This window comes from Pantherophis guttatus, chromosome 1, assembly GCF_059756535.1.
Source record: "Pantherophis guttatus breed Tessera chromosome 1, ASM5975653v1, whole genome shotgun sequence".
In the NCBI taxonomy this organism is placed as follows: domain Eukaryota; kingdom Metazoa; phylum Chordata; class Lepidosauria; order Squamata; family Colubridae; genus Pantherophis; species Pantherophis guttatus.
Window position 1 is genome coordinate 160,531,464 of NC_142063.1, and position 20,199 is coordinate 160,551,662.

At 39.1% G+C, this 20,199-nt stretch overlaps 1 long non-coding RNA gene across 1 annotated transcript; it reads left to right on the top strand.

Moving 5' to 3' along the window:
• Positions 1 to 588: 588 nt before the first annotated feature.
• LOC117674905 (uncharacterized) lies at positions 589 to 2,268 on the top strand. The gene is made up of 2 exons (XR_004594038.3): positions 589 to 1,104; positions 1,948 to 2,268. It is a non-coding gene; the product is annotated as an uncharacterized LOC117674905 (long non-coding RNA).
• The last annotated feature ends 17,931 nt before the right edge of the window (positions 2,269 to 20,199 follow it).

Here is a 20,199-nt window from a genome sequence, read left to right on the forward strand (position 1 = left end):
CTATTTAGTATCCTTGAGTTTTAGTGATTAGTGATTAGAATTCTGGTACTTAAAAATAGGAATTTATCATTCAGATGTATACTATATACCGCTATTATACCTTCTCTGCAATTTATCCAATATCCTTCTCTTTCTCTTGCTCAGACTAAAATCATAATGATAAGTATTTCATTTGATTTAAATGGCCCATACTCTAACTCGTAGTCAATAACTGAAAAATACTGGAGAAGGAAGGAATACTAATGCCTACAGAGCTCTATTCAAGTCATTTTCCCCTCTCTCTTCTAATAATTTTTGTTTCTAAAACATTCTCCTTTTCTCTTGCCCAGCAAGTGACAAAATCACCTTGACCTACTTTGGAAGAACGGTGGGGCTGTCAGTCAGGTTTAAAAGAAGTCATTAAAAAGGGACTGAGGTTCCTCCTGTCAGCTTTGTGAAATCCCCTGTTGTACAAAGTTGCCCTTCAAAAGTGACACCGCAACTAATTAAAAGTAACTTGTTGAATCACAGCCATGACACTTATCAATCCAAACAACAGCTTGTTAAAGCATTCAGTTTCAGATCAGCAGGTTTTGCTTTCGCCATAGGTAAGCCCAAAAGAAAGAAGCAGACTGCAAAGGATTGTTGATCAGAAAAGTGAATTCCAACAGCGCAATCCAAGCTGCCCAGCTGATTTCCGACAAGGAGAACAGAAGCTGTACATCCCTGAAAAAACCAGGATTCTGATAGCTGATGACAATAAAGATATTGTAGGTTGTTCTGGGTAGAGATGAAAAGAAATCCACTCTTAGATTTCTGCAGAAGGAGATTTGTTCCAGAATGAACTCCACCGTGGCACAAAAGACAGTACTAAACTCAGCTTGGCAAATCTTGTGTTTATCTGGTTGAGAAATAAAGCCAAATAATTCAGTTTGCTTTTGAAAGATGCATGCAAAAAAAAAATCCCCTATGGCAACAAAAAGAAAAAAATGTATGAAGAAATTATGTAAGCAGCAGTAAGAGACGTTGCATGCAAAAGCTCCAAAGAATGAAAATGGATGCACTTTTTTTAAAAAAAATCCACAAACAAGTCCGAGATTAAGATTCTGTCTACTAAAACGTAAGGTACAAAATAGAATTTATAGAGCTCATCTGCAGAGCCCTCATCTTATGTTTTAATGTGTTGGTCTAAGTTCCTAAAGTATTTTAAGAAACATCTTGGCAGTAGCAATTCCAAACTGGATCCTCCATTCACAAACAAGCCATTACAAATTGCTTCATTATCCCCAGGATACACCCCATTTCACCACATGTTTAAGAACCAATGGTTTAGGCTGTGAAATCTAACTTCAGATCAGGGTTATGCCAGTCTGAAAGTGGAGTTTCATGTATAGTCCATCCAACATGACCCTTGAATTCAGGTTCTGCAGAAGAAAGCAGAAGTCCTGGAAACAGAACTTTAACAAATTATCAAAAGGATAGACCTTAATTATGACTCGCTGCTGGTCATCTTCAGTTTCCTTCCACCTTTCCCAGCAATAGAGCCTCCTTCAGAAAAGACAGATGCACAACCTCAATCCTGCCCTTATCAGTAGTAGTCCAAAAGTGTGAGCAATACTATTTCTGTCCCATACGTGGTCTGAATTCTGACTAAAAGGGATCCAGATAATCCAATTTTTCAAGGTCTTCTTAACTTGTGGTACAGCCATTGCTCAATCACCTTCTCCATAAGTGGGAACCTAGATACTGGATGAAATATGTCCAGTATAGTGGGGTCCAGCATTGGCTTCTTGAGGATGGGTGAACCAAAACCTCCTTAAGAACAATACTGTCACTCAAGTAAGAATTAACCAGCACTAGAACCTTTTCACACAATACCCCAAAGCTACTTTAACCAGCCAGGAATGGCATGGATTTAAAGAGCAGGTGGCCGAGTTCACAGTCCTAAGACCCTATTCATTTCCTCAGATCCACCAGATCCACCAGGTTCAAGCCATTCCCAGATAACATGGCAAGATTTCTCCCAAGCCCTGCATCAAGGCTTGCATTCAACTGACAAGTAATCTGAGTGACTTTGCTTGACAAATGCTAACCAATATTTTTGGACACCACTGCAAGAGATTCTGTATGCCTTCTCCTACCCCCATCCAGGAGTGCTCGTGTCGCCTGAAACAGAGCGGTGAGACACAATAAAGGCAGAGAAGTACTGGCACTTTGCTGCCCTTACCACCATTAGGTAGGCCTTAGAAATGACTCTAACTCATGTTCCATAAAGTTTGTTTATGGCAATAGTCTCAACATCTCTTCTCATGTTTCATCTCTTTCAGTTCTTTCATAAACCATGGTGAGTGCCAGGAACCCCAAGAAGGGAGAGATCACATGGGCCCAATCTGATTTGAAGCTTCAGCCATCCCTTATTCCAAGGTTGACCAAGGTTTTAGAGCAGCAGGAGCAACCCCCAGCTCTCTCACAAACCCATCTGAGTCCATTAGTCACTAATTAATCAATCTAATGGGCCTAGTGTTGCTGCTGTGGATAATGGTGCTAGAGAATCCTAAGGTAATCAACACATGATCCCACCATGATAAAGCTCACCCAATTTCAGACAACATAGACACTGCTCTGACAGCAGCACCAGACCAATGTTTGGCTATGGATGATCTGTGAGAGGCATATGGCTAACATGAGGGCCATGAATTCCCAGGCCATCTCAGACCCCATTCCTAGATAGGCAAATTGAAGTCCCCCAAGCCCATAGGTCTTGAGAAATTCATTGTGATTCCAGAAATGAAGTCAAGCTACTCAGGTAGAGAAGTTGATATGAACAATCCCAATTAATCCCTAGAGTCCAACTTAATGAACAGGGTCGCCCATTTGATGACCTGTGATACAGCACCCCTGAGATTTCCAGAGGACAATCACCACACCTACAAAATGTTAAAAGATAACATTTAACTTGACATCAATCTTTATGGGCTTTATTGGAAATCTCTTATGTATTTCTGTTAAGACCTTGGCAAATACTTGGATCAACATACAGCAAAAAGGGTCTTTTATTTCCTGGTTTGAGAGGAACTAGACTTATTTGAGCCCTATTGGAATGTAAATTGGATTTTGATGCTGAATCCCATGAATATTTATCTTTATGGAACAATTCCTCTCTAAAAATAGGTGGTAAGTATACTGGAAAGTATGACTAAAGCCTGGAATTGTAACTTTAAATTAATTGATCTATAATGATTAGTTTAAGGATGTTCAATAACTTCAAGTAGAATTTTCCTCACTTAATGCACAATGCTGGCAATATAACTCACTGTACAACAGCAGTATGTATCTATTGCTGCATGAATATTACAGTGTAAAAAGGTGACCCTTATCCCAGGCAATGGGATAAGATGAAGTGGAGTCTGGGGATGGTTCTGTTAAATGCATCCAGGGGGGATGACTGAGATAGCAGGTTTTGGTTTTATGATTTTAATTGTTTATGGGTTTGGTTATTGTTGAGAGTTTTCCAGAATTGTGTTCTAAGATTGGTAGTCATACAAATCTTTTATGTAAATAAATAACACAGGATAACTCATCAGCTCAGGCAGGTTTGATAGCTCAATATGGACCAAATGCTTTAGCTGCTCCGAAGACACTTGAGATGCTTTCATTTTTGATGGAATCTCTTTTGAAATAAAATCGATTTCATAGCTGCCTCAGAAGCTTAAAAATCTTGAAACTATCAACGTTTATGATGAGTTAAAAAAAGAAATGGGATATCTAGTAATAGAACACGGGGGGATATAAATCTTGAAAAATATTAAGTTCAAAACCTGAGGTTGAGAACTAACCAAAAGATCATACTCTAAATCATGTATCAGAAAGAATAGGATGTAGGTTTTCTATGTTTTTCATGTAAGAGATACATTAATTCATATTATCTGGTCTTTCTTGTCTCATTATGGATTGATTTTTTAAAATTGCTACTTTGAATTATGCTCCAAAATTCTGGAATTTGACTCTTTTGGGATGTTGTAGTCCGCCAGCAGCCTGCAGAGCTGACAGCGGAGTCAGACAGCAATGAGGCTGAGGAAGAACATGGGCCAGTCCTGGAGGCTGTGGAAGGCCCAGATGAGGGCTCTGTGTCAGAGGCAGAGATAGGGCCAGGGCCACGGGGAGTGATGTGCGGACTTCAGAGCTTCCAGAGGCTAACAGTAGAGAGGCAGAGGAACAGGAGGAGCCTGTTCCTAGTGCACATATGAGAAGAGCTGCCAGAAGGCAGGAGCAGATAAAGCAGAGAGGATGACTTGGGAGTAGGGCCAAGATATGATTGGCCCCTGCCATAAGGCTTAAAAGACCAGCAACGGCTCTTGACCTCTTTGCCGGAAAACAACGTTGAGAGAATTGCTTCTTGTTTCACTGTATTCATTTCTTGTCGGCATCTTCTGCTTCTGAACTTTTGCTAAGAAAAGCCTTTGGCAGTTTGCCTAATTATCCCAAGATCGGTGATAAACTGAGGAATGGTGTTTTGAAGAATTTGCTTTAATTTAGTTTGGACTACGCTGAGAACGAGTTAACTCTCAGCTGTTTTAATAAAGTCTGTTTGTTTTTGAACTGTTTGTATTTAATACTAACTACTTGGGCCTGGGTCACAACATTGGGAAATTTCATTTTTGCCATCATGGGGAATAGCCAAAAGAAATATATTGAAGAACTGGAATGGTACTACTGCTCCTGAAATCCAGGACTGGATTCAAAAAATGTGTAATTTGTCCATTTTTAAAATCCTATTTTTTGACTAATTAAAAAGTGACATTTCCATCTGCCATATTTTTAGATGACTTATATGAACTTAATGTGTTGATTACTGTTGTGTTTTCTTTATTCTTTTTCTCTGTTTTGGTAACAGCAATAGAACACAGCATTTAGACTTATATACCACTTCACAATGCCTTACAACCCTCTCTAAGTGGTTTACAGAGTCTGCATATTGCCCCCCAAAATCTGGGTCCTCATTTTACTGAACTCGGAAGGATGAAAGGCTGAGTCAACCTTGAGCCAGTCAGAACCAAATTGCCAAACTGCTGGCAGCTGGCAGTCAGCAGAAGTAGTACTATACTCTAACCACTGCACCACCACGGCTCATAAAATTATAAAATTCTTGTCTATTGAATAGTTATTAATAAAAAATTTTAAAATTTGTTTTTCTTACTCATTTATGCTTAGTGTGATTTTTATTATTGTTATAAGCTTTCTGTATATTTTCTCTAAACTGCCAATAAAGTATTAATTTTAAAATATGCTCTCTCCCTCATGTGCCATGAGATACGAAATGGATTATCAACTAATTATAAAATTCATAGGTGTTTACTCATCTTTTTTTTAATTGTTGCATCAATTTAATTGCAAGACGTCTTCATTTTATCAATGCTTTATTAGAGACTATTAAAGGAAGTGAGAAAGAACATAAAATTTAATAAATGAAAGCTATCACTGAGGTTAGCTATTTTTTTCATCAGTATTTTTATTTACACGTCCTACAACAGTTGCAAATTAGAAGGGCAAATGAGTTCAGAGAACAAACCACTATGTCTATTTTCTTTTAGGCTCAGCAATTAAAATTGGCCCCTAATGATTAATTAAGCAAACTTTCCCTGCTTTATTTTCTTCACAGCCTTAGGCTGACAGGAATGCTTTTATCCTTCCTATCTGCATGCAGCATCCATATGTCCATGTTTTAAGCAAAATGAAAAGGCCAAAAACATCCTCCTGATCCTCAAAAAAATTTACACCCAAGAAGTAGTAGTTCCTTAGCATTCAGTTCAGTTAACTGAGACTTTGTTTTCATTAAAACAACATTGTTAAAATCTCATTTCACCTTATGTTTGTCCACACAAGAAGTTATCCTTACTCAGGGGTGAAATGCTACTGGTTCGGACCAGTTCAGTTGAACCGGTAAGGATTGCGGTGGGTGATTCGGAGAACTGGTAGCACTGGTAGCGCAAGGCTCCGTCCACCTGCCCGATCGTCGTTACTTCCTGTTTTTTACCTCTGCACATTTTATCCTCTGCACATGTGCAGAAGGGTTTGCGCATGTGCAGAGGGCCTGCGCGTGCACATGACGTGTGCAGGCAGCACATGCGCTTCCGAACCGGTGGGGAAGGTAAGTAGATTTCACCCCTGTCCTTACTCCAGAAAAATCAGGAACAAGAAGTACTTGTGGCAATTTAAACACAGCTGAATTGTTTTTTTATCAACATAGGAAAAACCCTGATTACAAAAATATCACACATTTATACCTATGAATTAAAAGGAATAAATATTTGACCTTTACAGGGAGGAGTCATAAAATATGGGTGTGTCTGGCTGAAGAGGTTCAAAAAAACCGAAATAGTGCTATCCCAGTCTCCCATAAGTCTCAGAATAAACAACATAAAATGTCTGACAGGCCTGAAAGTGATGATTGGAGATTTCATCCCACCATGGCCATTTAACATCTTTTATCAACATAGGAAAAACCCTGATTACAAAAATATCACACATTTATACCTATGAATTAAAAGGAATAAATATTTGACCTTTACAGGGAGGAGTCATAAAATATGGGTGTGTCTGGCTGAAGAGGTTCAAAAAAACCAAAATAGTGCTATCCCAGTCTCCCATTAGTCTCAGAATAAACAACATAAAATGTCTGACAGGCCTGAAAGTGATGATTGGAGATTTCATCCCACCATGGCCATTTAACATCTTTTATCAACATAGGAAAAACCCTGATTACAAAAATATCACACATTTATACCTATGAATTCTCCCACGTAAAATTGGAAGTGTCTTGGCGACGTTTCGACGAAGTCTCATTCGTCATCTTCAGGCTGGTGTTCTCGGCTTCGTGCTTCCAGGAGCAAAACAAAATTGAGTTAGAAAATCAAGGAGTATATGAAATCCCATGCACCACCTGCCCCACCACATACATCGGACAAACCAACAGACGAATAAGCGCACGCATAGAAGAACACAAGAACTCAGTCAGAAAAGAGGAACCAACTTCTTCCCTGGTCCAACACCTTAAAGCCACAGGACATGATATTGACTTTAAAAAGACCAGAACTATCGCCAAAACTGAACACTTTAACAACAGAATAATCAGAGAAGCCATTGAGATAGAAAAACGCCCACACAGCATGAACAAACGAGACGATACCTCCCGCCTACCAGCCATTTGGAAACCCGCCCTTATTGACAAACGAGTCCCTAACACGACGAATGACACCAGACCCACACTCACGAGTGCCACACCTGATGTCACCATCACACATCCACGCAGAAAGCAGACTCAAACCCACACTGATAATGAGCCACGACCAAGGACCAGAAGCCAGACCGCAGCTGCATCATTAGCCACTTTAAACCCCTCCAATCCATACATGAAGCAGACTGACACCCACCATGAAGAGTTCGCACGGCCACAAACACAAAGCCAAACAACAACAACGCAGCTCACCAGCTCAAATCCCCCTGAAACTCAGACTAAGCTGAGCACAACCAAGCCCCCACCCAAACAGAACACACCCCCAGCCAATCAGAGCACAGCCAAGCCCCTAACCAATCAGAACACACCTCCACCCAATCAGAACATAGCCAAGTTCCCACCCAATCAGCTCACACCCCCACTAGCAGTTAAAAGGAAGAGACAGCTGCGATCTCACATTGCTCCTGGAAGCACGAAGCTGAGAACACCAGCCTGAAGATGACGAATGAGACTTTGTCGAAACGTCGCCAAGACACTTCCAATTTTACGTGGGAGAAGACCCGAATAACCAAAGACCTACATACAAACACCCGCGAAAACCTGAGAAAACACACACACATATATATATATATATATATATATATATATATATATATATATATATATATATATATATATATATATATAATATTTATTATATTTATTATATTATATTATATATAATAATATATAATAATATATTATATAATATTAACTGTACACACACACACACACACGTGTGTGTGTGTGTGTGTGTGTGTGTGTTTGTGTGTGTGTGTGTGTACAGTTAATATTTCGGGTTTCTTCCCATGTAATTGTGAACATATCCCTAAAAGGGTAGAAGCGACGTTTCGACAGAATCTCATCTGCCATCATCAGGCTTATGTGAGGGGTCTTTTGCAGTAACTGCCATTACTATTTCAAATCTGGTGCTGGTAGTTTGGGATGGCTCCACCTTTTCATTCTGATTGGTTGGGAGTCCCAGTCTGTGTTTATTGGCTTGGCTTCGGGTGTATGATGGTTTTTCTCCCCCAGGTGGCAGGGCTTCATCTTTGTGGCTGGCTGGAATGTGATTTGGCTGGAACTTGTGGCAATACAGGCCTTTTGATGAACCCTTGATCTATGTTTTATATTTTGTGTTAAGATTCGTCTATCTATGAGAGCTGGTTTCCAAATAGTAGGCAGACAGGAAGTGTCATCACGTTTATTCATGCAATATGGTCTTTTCTTTATTTCAATGGCCTCTCTGATTATTCTGCCATTGAGATGTTCTATTTTTGCAACTGTTTTTGTGCTATTAAAATTAATATTATGTCCTGTTGTATTTATGTGTTGAACTAATGATGATGTCTGTTCTTGTTTTTGTATTGAGTTTTTGTGTTCCTCGATGCGCACACTCATTCTTCTGTTGGTCTGTCCAATATACGTTGATGGGCAGGAAGCACACGGGATTTTGTAAATGCCTTGATCTTCTAATTCTATTTTGTCTTTAGGGTTTCTCAGAATGGACGATATCTTTCTATCTGTGCAAAATATGGTTTTGATGTTGTGTCTATGCAGTACTTTGCTAATTTTATCTGTTGTTCCTTTTATATAGGGCAAGATGGCTTTCCCAATGTTTTGTTCCTCTTGTTTTTTCTTCTGTTTAGGTGTTGCATGCTGGATCATACTGATGATTTTATTTCTACAGAACCCATTTGATGTCAGTACATTAGTTAGCGTATATAATTCTGTTTGTAAATGTGCTTCATCAGCCAGACGTTTAGTTCTTGTGGTTAATGTTTTGGCAACAGAGTTTATTTGTGCTGGATGATGGTGTGAATTGGCGTTGAGATAGCGGTTTGTATGTGTCTTCTTTTGATAGATGGTATGTCCTAAGGTGCCATCAGATTTTTTATAAATTAATACATCGAGGAAAGGTAACTGGTTTTCTGATTCTATCTCCATGGTGAACTTTATTTTGGGATGGAGGCTGTTCAAATATACTAAGAAGTTTTCCAGTTTATCTCTTCCATGCAGCCAGATCACAAAAGTGTCATCAACATATCTGAGCCATAATTTTGGTTTGTTAACAGTTTTTTCTAAAGCATTGGATTCGAAATCTTCCATGAAAAGATTAGTGATGACCGGTGATAATGGTGATCCCATTGGTGTGCCTTCTATTTGTTTATATATCTGTCCTCTGTGTATGAAATATGTGTTGGATAAACAATGTTCTGTTAAATTTGCGATATGTTTCGGTAGTTGATATTTGTTTTTAATTGATGACAGGGCTTCTTTGACAGGTATTTGTGTGAATAGTGATACAACATCGAAGCTTACAAGAAAGTCATTTTCTTTTATGTGTTGCTTTTTTATTATTTGTATGAAATGGTATGAGTTCTGTACATATGAAGCAGCAGATTCTGCATAAGGTTGTAGATGTTTTGCTAAATATTTGGCTAGATTTTTTAATGGTGAGCCTATGGAACTTACTATGGGTCTAAGAGGTATTCCAACTTTGTGTATTTTTGGGAGGCCACACAGTTTTGGACATTTTGATGATTTTTCTCTGGGAATAATTGTTTCTTGGATTTCTTTACTTATAGTACTTGATTTTATCTTTATCCTCGTGGTTTTTTTCTAGATATGTTGTTGGGTCTGTGTTTATGGGTTTATATGTGGCGTCTTGAAGTAAGTCAGACAGTTTCTTTTCATAGTCTGTCTGTCTGACTTACTCCCAACCAATCAGAATGAAAAGGTGGAGCCATCCCAGACTACCAGCACCAGATTTGAAATAGCAATGGCAGTTACTGCAAAAGACCCCTCACATAAGCCTGATGATGGCAGATGAGATTCTGTCGAAACGTCGCTTCTACCCTTTTAGGGATATGTTCACAATTACACGGGAAGAAACCCGAAATATTAACTGTACACACATATATACCTGTGAAAACTTACATAGACAAATATATATATATTCTACCCAAACACACATACACACAAATACATACACACAATTATACCTCGATACTCATTGTTAATTGATTCTGGGAGGTGTGACAAGTACCAAAAACAATGAGTAACAAACAAATTTTTCCCATAAGGAATAATGTAAATAAATTTAATGCATTCCTAAACCAAAAACCTATGATGAGGAAAAAAAAAAAAAGCACAAAAGCAAACAAGATAACCAGGGAAGCTAAGATAAGACCACAAGAGGATGTGCACAGGCCAAAAGCTCCGGCATGACTTTAATTTGTGATCTTTGTTTCTGCTGGAAAGGGTAACAACTCACAAAGAAATTGACACCAACAAGTTCTAGATTGCACGTAGAGTACCAAACAAACAAGTAGCAGGACAAAAATTTTGTGTCAAAATGTGTTGAATACCAAATTCAATGAGTTTCAAAGCAGTTGAGAGAGACACACAGATATAGACACACAGACACACAGACACAGAGAGAGAGAGAGAGAGGGAGGGAGGGAGGGAGGGAGGGAGAGAGAGGGGGGGGGAGACGGAATATATTTGTCTATTTCCCCCTTACTTGTGTGTGTCATTCAAAAGTGCTGAAAGGAAGAATTTATCATAATCTATAGAATAAATGCAGTGATTCAAGAATTTGGGCTTTTAATATTTATTAAAATTTTGAGCCAATAGTTTTTTTAAAAAGTTAGTGTATGTCAACTGTGTAATTTAGTCTGAATTTCTAAGAATGAGAGCAAAGATATGAAGAAAAGGGATTCTGGAACTATAAGTTTGTTTCATGGGAATTTTGTCTTACCTGACTAAACTGACACCAAATTATAATAAATATAACTGCATATAATATATAGCAAATAAATAAACTGTATATAATAAATATAATTGTATAAGAGATATATGTTGTCAGGTCATATCATTGTAACCGAGCTCCTGGTTCTCATTGCTTTTGGTGGCTATAAATTAGCTCTGAATATATAGGCAGCACCATCTGTATCTAAGGAGGCTTTTGAATTATATGGGATTTCTTGTATTCATAGCCATGCTGTTCCTCTTGGTGGGTTTTCCAAAAGCTCATGAAACCTTAACAGTAGTTTCTGTACATGGGAATGTAATGAAACAAAGTTAGGGATCCTAAAGTCCTCTAGATCTTTTGAACCAAATCTCTTGCAATGGGTTCTTGATAGCTGAGCTCAATAGAAACTGAAGTCTGATACATCAAGTGGAATTTGGACAATCAATGTAGAGTTACAACTAGGCAATAAAGAGCTCAGCATCACATTTCAAAAGTCCACTTCAGACAATGGGTTCAAAAACTGGCTATTAATTGAAGTTGCTGGGAAAATAATAAACAGTGGTCCTAACCCTTTCCTGAAACAGGAGTATCATTAAGCAAGTTGTTGTAGGAAAAAAGACTCTTAGTCTACTAATCAGTCTCATCTTGGTTTAGCAGAACATAGTCCATGTACAAAGTAAAACAGGAAAGAGCAGATCCTGGCAGAAGAAAATCAAAGAGTAATTTGCCAACACAACTCATAACATGTTGTTTATGAGTTCAGGGACTCTCTACATTGCCAGCAGCCAATGGAGATGCTTTGCTTTTAACAAGGGCCTTCTGAAGTCCTATGGAGGTCCTTTTGCCTAATACACCAAATGTCAGCAACTGAGTAGATTACAAACACAATTCAATCCTTAGCATGGAAGCTTTGCTGGGATCCTTTGTCACTGGTCTTCCAATCCTGGCATTCTAATCTGAAGGAAGGAAAAGGAAGAAGACGGAAACAGAGAAAGGGAAGGGAAGGGAGCATCAAAAAATGTTTTGGGTTTAGTCTTCTCCATAAGAGTTTATGTGGGATGTGGTGGCTCAGTGGCTAAGATGCTGAGCTTGTCGATAGAAAGGTCGGCAGTTCAGTGGTTTGGATCCCTAGTGCCACGTAATGGGGTGAGCTCCCGTTACTTGTCCCAGCTTCTGCCAACCTAGCAGTTTGAAAGGACCTAGAAAATGCAAATAGAAAAATAGGGACCACCTTTGATGGGAAGGTAACAGCGTTCAGTGCACCTTTGGCATTTAGTCATGCCAGCCACATGACCACAGAGATGTCTTCAGACAGCGCTGGCTCTTTGGCTTTGAAACGGAGATGAGCATCGCCCCCTAGAGTCGGGAACGACTAGCACATGTGTGTAGTACCAAAAGGGCTTTCTCAGGAGGCAACTAGACTTTCTGGTTTTTCTTTGAAGACATTTCACTTCTCATCCAAGAATTTTCTTCAGTTCTGACAGAAGCTTCTTAGATGAGAAGTGAAACATCTTCAAAGAAAAAACAGAAAGTCCAATTTCCTCTTGAAAAAGCACCTTTGGGACAACGATGACCTGGATGACTGAAAATCTCTGTAGACATTGTTATGTAGTAGTTTATAGAATCCATTATAAAACAGTCAGGTAGACTGCTCGTGGCACATCAGGATCAAAGGGCTTCCTGTTCCCTCATGAAGTTATCAGTGAAAAGAAGCAATATTCTGATCCATGATCAACACTTAATTGAAAAAGCAAGATGAGGATGTGTATATTTGTCAAATTACATAAGGTGGCTGATTTTTTTTCTTAATCAAAGGCTCTTTTTTATTGATTCATCAACTGTAAATTGTTTGTAACAATAATAATAACAACAAGAACTGTAATAATGTGCTTAAGGTGCAAGAAACAAAACAAGCTGAACTGAAATCTAAAAGCCCAGGTATCTCCTTTTGTCAGATGAAAGAATCTGAATTCCTGTTGATGCTTCCCTTCTTTTCACACTCTTGCCACTTATTGGATAGTCAATTTGGGAGTCAATGAGACTATTTTAAGGAGGCAATTTGAAAATATTATGCACAGGGACCAATCCAAACTGCCTTGCTCCCACCCGGTAATTATTTATATTGATTTCAGTGAGGTTATTGAACAAAGCCATCAGCATCCAGCTGATTTTCGAAATGGGAGAAAGCACTCTATGGATCTAAACCAGCATACCACTTCAGCATATGAACAGCCTCTGTTCAGATCAATGGAGTCAGGCTCCACTGTTACATTAAAGCATAATCTTTCCATTCAGGTCTTTGTCACTTGCATTGTTAAAACTTTCTTTCCCCAGCTGTGTGAGAGAACTATTTGTATTTGGGAAACCAGGCAATGGCAACGGAACAAGACAAAAGCAACCGCAGAATAAAATGAGCAGAGCCAGGGGTGAGGCTACCAGTCTCACACAATCGGCATCGTCCTCGCTAATAGGTTTCAGAAGGCACTTAGAGTGCCATTCCATCAAACTGCTAACATGAAGCAACAGCTCAGAGAAACCTCTGCTTTCAGCTCTCAATGGTGAGAAAAGAGGTGAGGGAAAAGAGGCCAAAGAAAGAATCCAATGTTAATTTAATGAACAGTAGTTGCCCTGTCTAGATCCTCTGATTGACAGCTCTAACATCCCCTATCTCTGGTCACATTGTCTAGATCCAAGGGTTATTTGTTAGAGCCAAAACATCTGGAGTGGCTCAGGCAGGGGAAGAGATACAATATTTCTTCTATTTTCTGTGTAGCACCTCTGACTGAAGCTCAGCCTATCTATTTGGTGACTAAAAGAAGATGTTTCAATGTACGGTTCATCATTATTTGCCCTTACTGGACAAAGCCTTTCAAAGTCTGGAAGAAATTCTTCTTCTACACTGCTATCTCTTCTGAAACCCATGGCTTTCATTGTGGACTAAAAAAAGTGCCATTTTATGGTATAGTGGGGATGGGTGGTGTGAGTAAGAAGGACAGACTGGCATCGAATTGCTCAGTTGGCATATTCTGCTTTAAATACAATAATGATACATTCACATTTTGGCAAGTTGGAGCGCTCCTCCATGCCTTTATCAGAAGGATCAAAACCAGATCCAGACAGGAAGTGTAAAAGGGGAAGATCTCTTTTACAATATTTTATATTATATTTATATTTATTAAATTTTTATACCGCCCCCTCTCCCGAAGGACTCGGGGCAGTGAACAGCCAAGATTAAAAAACATACAATATAAACATTAAAATACATTTAAAACAAAATTAAATCCAAAATGGCTCCCCAGTTTAAAACGCCTTACCCATAACCCTATAATTAAAACAAATTTAAAATTTCCACATTTAAAAGGGGGAAGATTTAGGCCAGGCCAGCTTGATGAAATAGAAGAGTCTTAAGCGCGCAGCGGAAGGTGTGCAGATCCGGGATCCTCCGTATCTCCGGGGGGAGCTCGTTCTAGATCGTAGGTGCCCCCACAGATAAGGCTCTCCCCCTAGGGGCCAACAGCCGACATTGTTTGGCCGATGGTACCTGGAGGAGCCCCTCTCTATGGGAGCGTACTGGCCGGTGGGAGGCTATTGGTGGTAGCAGGCGGTCCCGTAAATAACCATGGCCCTAAGCCATGGAGCGCTTTAAAACAATCACTGCTAAACAAGCAGAGGTATCACTGAGGGTGGGAGAATCCTGATCCATTAAAAAGCAGCAGTTTGTATAGCCTGAAATTTTATTTTTCTCAGCTGATAAATTCCTCCTATGATTTAGACTCCATTTTTTTTTATCCTCACCAAACAATGGTATTTCTGTCTTTTTAAAAATGTAGATTGGGGAATACTGTGTGCAAACAATAGTTCACATTGGAGTAGTTTTGCTTTAAAATACATTCATTAGAGAAAGCTACATGCAAAAAGGCATTTTCCTTGTCTTCTAACAGAACTTGTTATCACAAGCATCTACGGCAAACCACAATGATACCAAAATGGCAGCATGTGTTAATAATGTCAACACACATTTGCATCCTGATGGCCAATAGAGGTTTGTACAATGTAGCATTTGTGAGACAATACCATTTATTTTCCCCTTGCCACACCCTGGGCATCCATCAATGTTGCTTTCCTTCTCTTCGGAGGAAGGTCTGTTATCTTAACCATTTGTACGATTGATGCACTTGCATGGAGGGATATGGGAGCCTTCCCCTCTCTCCTAAATTTCTGCAAGATTTATACTGTTTGTTAGATAACAGGTTATATTTTTCTGATAAGGCTCAAACTTCAATTAGTTTTTTTGATGATGCAATTTTTCTTAAAAAAACCTATTGTTTGAATTGCATAGCATATTGAATTGGATATAGAGGGAGTCAAATGCAGTGACTCTGCATGGTGACACAGTGATTAGAATGCAGTGTTGCAGGCTAACTCTGCTCACAGCCAGGAGTTTGATCCTGACAAGCTCAAGGTTGACTCAGCTTTCCATCCTTCTGAGGTTAATAAAATGAGGACTCAGATTGTTGGGGACAATATGCTGACATTATAAACTGCTTAGAGAGGGCTATAAAGCACTGTGAAGCGGGATATAAGTCTAAATGCTATTGTTATATATGTCTCATGATCCACATAGTTTCTTGAGCTATGTGAGAATGCACTCATCCATTCTTACCAGTGGTGTAAGATCAGGTTCCAAATAGGATGTTTTTGCTGCTTTCACATTATTACTGAATTCAGGATTTGGGGGAAAGGCAGGGATTTTTCATACAGTTTATGAAGAGGAGAATTCGTTTTGCTAATTGGCTTTTTTTTCTTCACTACTTGGAAGGTATAGAAGGCAGTAGGGAGATGTTGACTCTCCAGAATAAATCAGAAAGGTCTGATTTGATCTTTCATTATATGAGCTGTGGTGGTGCAGTAGTTAGAATGCAGTACTGCAGGCTACTTCTGCTGGCTGCTGGCTGCCTGCAGTTCAACAGTTCGATTCTCACCGGCTCAAGATTGACTCAGACTTCCATCCCTTCTGAGGTCAGTAAAATGAGGACCCAGATTGTTGTGGGCAACATGCTGACTCTATAAACTGTTTAGAAAGGGCTATAAAGCACTGTGAAGCAGTATATAAGTCTAAGTCCTATTGCTATTCATTGCCAACAGATGGAGAAAATAGAAAACACTTATGTTTGGGTTCAGTGGTGAAATCTAAAATTTGTTACTACCGGTTCTGTGGGTGTGGCTTGGTGGGGGAGTAATATGACTGGGTGGGCGTGGCCAATTTTTTTTTTACTTTTAAAACCATTTTTTTCTACAACCTCTTCACAAAGAGGTTGTAAAAAAATGCTTTGAAAAGGCTCTGACGATCCCAGCTGAGTTGCCTGATCGGCAGAGGCTTTTTTTCTTTTAAAAGCCTCTACCGATCAGGCAACTCAGTTGGGATCATCAGAGGCTTTTTTTTTTTACTTTTAAAAGCATTTTTTCAGCCGAAGAGGTTGTAGAAAAAATGCTTTTAAAAATAATTTTAAAAAGCCTCTGATGATTGTGCAGCTCAGCTGGGCATGGGGTGGGGGCGCACAGGGATTTTTGCTACTGGTTCTCCGAACCACCCACCTCCATCGCTACCAGATTGGGCGATTCGGTCCGAACTGGGAGCATTTCACCCCTGTTTGGGTTGCTGGGCCATCAAATGCTAACCAGAGAAATTGGATTGGATAGTGAGTTGGCCCATCATCATGTGAGCAATCAACAAATTAAACTATGTTTAAAAGAAGATTGAATAGAATAAAATTGAATTTCTGTGTGTTATGATTGTAGACCAATACTAGTAGAATGCTCTGTGGATATATATAAACTAAAAGCCAAAGTAGTTCCAGGGTTGGTGGAAGTACTTGTGGCTGTGACTCCTAAGTGGGGGAGTAGCTCCAACAGATCCCAAAAACAATATCAAAGCTCTCTGTCCAGTAGAGTGCAATGCCAGGCTACATGTGTGTGTGTGTGTTTATATATGCATGCCTGTCTCAGATCTTTTTGTAATTTAACAAGTTTGCAATCCTTTATCTACTCAACACATGACTTGTATCTTCTTCATAGGTGGTAGGTAGGTGAGGAAAATCCTGCATGTTAGAGAAAGTTGTGAATGATAGTGAATGCTTTATTTCAGTAGGTTATTCAATCACAGCACATCTTCAAAATACATAATGGAATAATACAAGGAATAACACAGCAAAGACATGGATTGGATTTGAACTGGTCACACATTCCTATTCCTACGCTGTGTTACCCAACCAGAAAGTGAGAAGGAAATAATGGTGACTATATAAATATCTGAACAATTTTCCCCCTAAATCAATTCTAATTGCTTCCCAAATATACATTGGGAAGAATTAATAGGATTATTCTATTTACTCTACTCTATTTATTCTATTTCATGTTCTTACAGTGTACTACGAGCAGGTTGGTTTTCTTGTCTCACTTATGTTCCTCCACCCACTTACTTCATCAATAAAGTTTCCAGTTACTGAGATTAAAAAAAAATGCCCATAATTTTGATAGTTGGACAAACAGGAACATTTTCTAAGCACATCCTTGAGTTCGCTTTTTTAAAAATATAAAGTAAGGTGGCTTGTTTTTGTCCTGCTCCCCACTTTTCCACTTTTTTTTTGGAAGAGCGAGTAATATTGCAGCATACTCAGAAAATGAACTGGCCTTAAGCTAACAAGAATCAGTTATTACTTTTGCTCCCTATGAAATCTTTGTAATTTCAAGAGCAATGGCTCCAATCTGCCTGAGATCTAGGAATATGTCCAGTATTGCCACAAGAAAGATGAAAACAGGTGGATTTACTACTCGATTTTGATTTATCCAGCTGCACTGTCCAAGCTAACAGAGACTCTCAAGCATTCTAGTAAGTGGACCTGCCAAAAAGGTTTGGCCTTTGTTCATGAGCTGCCAACAGGCTGGATCTCTTTATAGAAAATGCCTCGGGACCATCAGCTGCCCCCATGCCCTCAACAGCACCAGGGTTTCATTGGTTTGGAAGAAAATCCACCGCAAGATGAGTTACAGCAAGGAACAATGGAAAACAATATAATCAGGTAAATGCCAGTATTTGTGGGCTATTAACCATCTCTTTGAGCATTAACTATTTGAGGTAGGAGATCAGTCTTGTAAAAAAATTCCCACATCAGGATAGCAACTGAAATGTAACATATCAAACAATAGCATTTAGACTTATAGACCACTTTACGGTGCTTTACATCCCTCTCTAAGCGGTTTACAGAGTCAGCATATTGTCCCCAACAATCTGGGTCCTCATTTTACTGAGCATAGAAGGATGGAAGGTTGAGTCAACCTTGAGCCTGGTGAGATTTGAACTGCCAAATTGCAGTCAGTCGGCAGTCAGCAGAAGTAGCCTGCAGTCCTGCACTCTAACCACTCTGCCACCATGGCTCATGCAGAGTATCACTGTTCAAGAATATAATAACTGTGCTTTACTTCTGAGTTTTCATGACATTCAATGAGCAATCATTCACTCAGTGGTCTGTAGATCCCATGACTTGTCAAATATTAACTAAAATTAAATCTGTTTACCTTCCTCCACCCAATGGTGTTTTCTAGCTTGTGTGTGGGGGTGGGGGTGGGGGGGTTTGTGTGTACAAATACCTCCTCAGCAACTTCCCTAAAAGATTTGGAGGAATCTAAGAACAGATTTCATTTCACCACTACATTAAAAAGATGGTTGTATCTTCTGTCCATGTGATAATAAAGAAGAATGGTGTGGTGTACTACAGTTGTCACTGCATATTGTTCTTGGTAACTTCCTTGCAGATGGTTGGAGCAGAGTAGACAGGTGGACTGATTCTTAACACACGACCCTCCTTGTGAATGAACCACTGAAAATAGAATTGTTACCATGCTATCGATCTAGATTGCTAGCTGGGATTGATGTGGGAGCAATTACAAATGGACACCAGTCATACTACTTGACATAATCAGCAAAGTACAAATTCACACTGATTACAGGGGCTGTTCACGATAGTGTTCTCCAAGCTGGACTTGTAGTGTCTGAACTAGACCAGTGATTCTAATAACACATTTAGGAGTAGGTGGATAAGAATGGTCTTGTAACAATTCAGATCAATGGGGGATAGACGAAAATCAAAGAAAACTTTGAATAAGAGAGCATTATGATTGGGTTAGTCAAGCTTCTTTCATGATAGACTTTGATTAAGGACAAGCTGACTAAAAGAAGGGGAAAAATATTCTTACAATATGAGTTATTCTATATTTGGAGGTCATTAATGCTATATGCTTGGAAAAGGGACAACCTGCTGGGAACTATTTGACTCTCCTTTATAAACTTAAGAACAGCCATAACTGTAGTAGAGGGGGAAATGTCACTCAGAGTCTTTTGATATTTTGCTTTCTATAACATTTATAGAACCTTATTTCTGTACTATATATATGCTCTTATTTTAAAAAAAGAAAATATTGCATAAAGATCATCATACATTTCCTCCTTATTTCTGTTAATTGCCATTTCCCTAATATACACACTTTCTAGACAATTAGCAATAGCAATTGCACTTAGAGTTATATACCACTTCACAGTGCTTCGCAGCCCTCTCTAAGCAGTTTACAGAGTCAGCATATTGCCCCCAACAATGGGTCCTCATTTTACCCACCTCAGAAGGATGGAAGGCTGAGTCAACCTTGAGCCTGGTGGGATTTTGAACTGCCAAATTGCAGGCAGCCGGCAGTCAGCAGAAGTAGCCTGCAGTACTGCACTCTAACCACTGCACCACCGAGGCTCAATTTCCCATAACTAAGTACCCTTTTGGACATTCTTTTCACAACCAAGACATTTTCCTGTGCACTTTCCTCAAATATTCTCACATACATGTATATTTAGAACAAATACCCATAAAATTAAAAGAAATATCCCATGAATGATGCACAGGAACAGGAAATCATCAAAAGGATTCTGCAGAGCCATAAGAAAGAAGAATTCAAAGTGGGAAGCATGCTGCCATATTTATTAGTTTTCATAAGGATTACACATACACACATATAATACTGAAAATCTCTAGCAACATATACTCAGATCAAACTCTAGCATCATATAATCAAACTCTATGTGATGAAATTTGATGGAATGGCTAAAAGTTGCATACTTTCTGTTCATTGAACAAATAAATTAATAATT